Below are 3,875 nucleotides of genomic sequence, written 5' to 3'. Positions count from 1 at the left end.
TGTGTAAACTTTCTCAAGCCACTGTAGTTACTGACATACAACACTAAAACCAGTGACCAATATCACAGTGGCATGGGTACAGGTCAGCAGTTCTGTAACTGCTATACAGAGAAATGTTGACCCTATTACTTGGGAGGTGTTTTTGCCCTGGGGCCCCGACTTCCACTAGCGGTAGTAAAATGTTCTGCAACAGATATATAAAAATCTCACCACATCAAACTGAAACTATATGCATAACAAGACCCCACTAAGGATAAGTGACACCCATCTGAATTGATTGGTAAATGATTTGAGCAAATAGTCTTGTTTAGGAATATCTGTCCTCATGTCCTTGTACATGCACTTGTAACGCAATCCATCATATTCACCACAAGGTGTCCTCGTCTTCCAATGTAACCACATTGAGTTGAGTTGACGGTAAGAGGTCTAGTGAGTGGAAACTAACAGTAAGGAGTTGAGCAGTGTGTCCAGTCTCCAGTACAGCTAATATCAGCTGCAAATAACATCCATGCCTTTGTCTCTTATCTCTCATCTTCCTCCTTTGCTCCTGGTTCCCAGTGAGATGTGATGAGTAGAAGAGTAGGGCTAAATACAAAAGAGCTTGCACCATAAACTGAGGAGCATTTGGTTGATCTAAATGACAAAAGAGCCTGAATCGGGATAGTGCGTCAGTAGAGGAGACCCACTGTTGCTATGGAGGTGAAGAGAGAGGATGCTGTACTATTTTGTGCTTTGATCTGTGATGCAACAGTACAGTACCATTGTGTTACAACACTCAGTTTCCTGTTTGATTATTTACACCTAGTTATGTTATCATCATGATGTCCATTTTGTGTTTTAGAGAGGTATTAATTCAACTTTATTGTGATTTTTGAGCAGTAGTTTGTGGTGCTGTTGAATAATAGTGGATGAAGAGACAGAAAACCAAAGAAGAGACTCAATAAATAATCTTCTGATTTTTCCAGCTGCTGGCGTGAAGAAAAACAAAACAGTGAATTTGTGAGCTAGCAATGAACTTGTGGTATGTAAAGCTAAACGTACCTATATCTTAAAAAAAAAACAATAGAGAAATACACAATAGAGAACAATCACTTTCAGTCTAAGCACAAATGTTCCAGGTATTTCTCTTAATCTGATAGCAATAAGCATCCTGGGCTCTGCTGACTGGGTCTTTTTCTGTTCCCCTTCCTGTCTAGCTGTTGGCTCGTCATCAGCAAGGCTATTTATAAGTTTAACCCTCCTCGTCTCAGTGATTCATGCCCCCAGCTCATTCCCTAATTACACCTGACGAAACATTGAGCCAACATTTCAATCAAGCCTCATTCCCACAACATCACTTAATGCACTAGTGTTAAACTCATTCTGTCCTACTGACTGACCATGGGAAATAAGTGGCTTGCACCTTGGCTGTGTTACTGGAACATGGCCCTGCATTTTTTTTTTTTTGTACCAAACAGCCAAACAATAGCTTGGCTGTCTCTCACAGCACTGAGGAATGCACAGAGAAGTACTCCGATCTGCTATGCTCTCTATAAAAGTGCCAGAGATTTGGCTGATAGAGAGAGAGAGGGAGAGGGCTTAGGGTGATACTGATATTATGACAGAAAACCTTGAGCAAAAGTGACTCATCTAGTATTCTTAACATACCAACATACACATTGCATTTACAAAATGTTCCTTTTTTTGAGTGCTTTCTATTTCAGGTCATAGTGCTAATGTCTTTGGCTTGGCTAGTATTGACTTCATTGGTGAGAGGACATTACGGACTGCAAGGCCTCATGTGTCTGATTGCATACAGGAGACACTTATAGTCGTTGATATAAAGGCCTAAGCAATATCTAGGTCCATTAAACCTCCAGGCAGATAAACCACAGCTGGAGATAGAATGGCCGGAGGGCTTTCCTTGAGATGGAAACTCCTGACCACAGTCCTGAGGGTGAGGCACACGGCCCTGACTGACCCTCCTCAGGTCCACACTTTCTGCCGATGAGAGGTTTTCCCTTGACTGTGCAAAAGTGATGAAAACAACATATTGAAATCTTACTGTTAGTCTGTGTTAAAAGGAAAAGTCCAGTGCAGAATATTTTACTTAAATAATAGTAAAAAAGTGTGTATGATGGTAATGAAGCATAGCATTTGTTAGGCAGAGCACAGAAGTCGTGCCTGCATTAAGCGGTTTCCATCATGCGTCACAATCACTGGCCCAATCACAGCTGTGTGGCTATTGGCTAACTAGCAACATCTAATCATATTCATGCAGGGGTGCAGTGCCGGCAACATAATGTGATACTTCTCACTATTACTTTGCTGATGCATTCATGCCAACACTGTTTGCACTCAACCACCACAACATGTTCTTTTTTGGTATCGCTGATTTATCTAAGATTGTTATGTCAAGTATGTTAATTAAGAAGCTATTAGTTTTCCCAGCAGAATCCTCACTCCTCCCTTATAAAGCAGAGCATTTCTGTCCAAATCTAGCTGTATAACCATTTGCTGTTTTCACATACTGTAGAAATGATTTGTAGTTACTTCTAGGGAAATAAGGTATCACTGCAGGCCTAACTGAACCCTAAGTTTACTCGTCTCAAGCAGTGCCTCTTCACTTGCTAGTTGGTGGGTAATGCAGCTCTACAAGCAACATTACATTACAAAGTGTCAAGTTACTGACGTAGTGAGCAGTGCTTTAATGTTGGTGATCCAGATGCTGCTAGGTCTAACTACTGTTAGCAAGTTTGAAACCTAGCAATGCATTATATATTTGATGCATAATGGAGGTTTTGCATGTACAGTCTTCTACTCCCAGCTGTCAGATGGATTTGGTGAAATAAATACTTTAGTACCATTCCCTGTAGTCACGCTGTAAAGTCTCACACAGTGATAATAGTCCACATGATGTACATACTTTTCAAATTTGACTGAAGAGCAGTATTTGAGTAAATGTTACTTCCTTTCTACTACTGCTAGAGAAAAGACAAACATGCAGGTGCGAGAAGTGCTGATATGTCCAATGAAAAGCAACATGAGCCGAGTTTGTATGTATGCATGGGACTATCATGTCTCTTTAATAGTTGTCTTTTCCATAGCTCTATTAATTAATGTTGCTGTGGTGAAAGCAACAGAAGAGAGCTCTACTAATAATCTGACTCTCAAGGAGTAGTGAAGAGCAGGAGATGTGCCAAGAAGAGAGAGAGAGTCATTGGAAGATGGAGGACAAGAGTATAGAGAGAGAGAGACAGGGAGGGAAGGAGCGAGAAGAGCCTGGTCAGGTAGAGAGGTGAGGGGAGGGGAGGAGGAGGAAGAAAAGGAGGGGGCAGCAGCTAACGCAGCATAATTAGTCCGGGCTGCTTGGTTACCTTCCAAACAAAGCTGCTGATTTGTAGAGCAAAAGAAGAGGAGGGGAAAGAGAGACAGAAAAGAGGAGGGAGAGGATGGAAAGAGATGAAGGGAGTGATTGCACTATGCCACACACACTTGAAGCTCAGTCTCCCTTGGAGACAGTGGCAGCGCTAGACCACGGCATGACAGGGTAACAGTAGAGTCTCCACTTCACTTTCACTGAGCTATCTCCACTGAGCTGTGTCACTACCCAGTCAGTCAGTCAGACAGAGAGAGAGACAGAGAGAGAGACAGAGCACCCGTAACAGTAAACAGTGAGAGCGCTAAGCTGGAGAGTAACGGAGAGTCAGGACTGGTGTGCTGGGAAGAAGACAGAAGAGTTTGACAGAGAGCTGGGGAAGTGGGGCAATCAAGAGCGTGAAGAAGAAGCGGAGGAGTCTGGAATCTGAGGATGCGTGGAGCTAGCAGGAGGAGCTGCTGAGTGTGCAGCAGCAGCCAGGGCGCGTGCACACACACACACACACACACACACACAC

The 3,875-nt window shown here is 42.9% G+C and overlaps 1 protein-coding gene and 1 long non-coding RNA gene across 3 annotated transcripts in view; one reads left to right on the top strand and one right to left on the bottom strand.

The window, feature by feature from the left end:
• slc35f4 (solute carrier family 35 member F4) overlaps positions 1-3,875 on the top strand; it is a 17,860-nt gene that overhangs the window by 5,581 nt on the left and 8,404 nt on the right. Inside the window, exon 1 of one of the 2 annotated variants that reach the window (XM_032499998.1) lies at positions 3,449-3,875. This exon is cut by the window's right edge and continues 153 nt beyond it. The exons of the other annotated variant lie outside the window; for it this stretch is intronic. The gene's annotated coding sequence lies outside the window, so the exon portion shown is untranslated. Of the gene's footprint in view, positions 1-3,448 lie in introns of those variants that run through there. 2 annotated transcript variants of the gene reach the window in all.
• Positions 762-3,875, bottom strand: part of LOC116669902 (uncharacterized) — an 18,503-nt gene continuing 15,389 nt past the window's right edge. The window contains exon 3 of the long non-coding RNA XR_004326907.1: positions 762-774. This is a non-coding gene — a long non-coding RNA (uncharacterized LOC116669902). The remainder of the gene's footprint in view (positions 775-3,875) is intronic.

Source organism: Etheostoma spectabile, chromosome 20 (assembly GCF_008692095.1).
Source record: "Etheostoma spectabile isolate EspeVRDwgs_2016 chromosome 20, UIUC_Espe_1.0, whole genome shotgun sequence".
NCBI classification, from domain to species: Eukaryota; Metazoa; Chordata; class Actinopteri; order Perciformes; family Percidae; genus Etheostoma; species Etheostoma spectabile.
The sequence above is the reverse complement of the archived record's forward strand: the minus strand, read 5'-3'. Positions and strand labels throughout refer to the sequence as shown.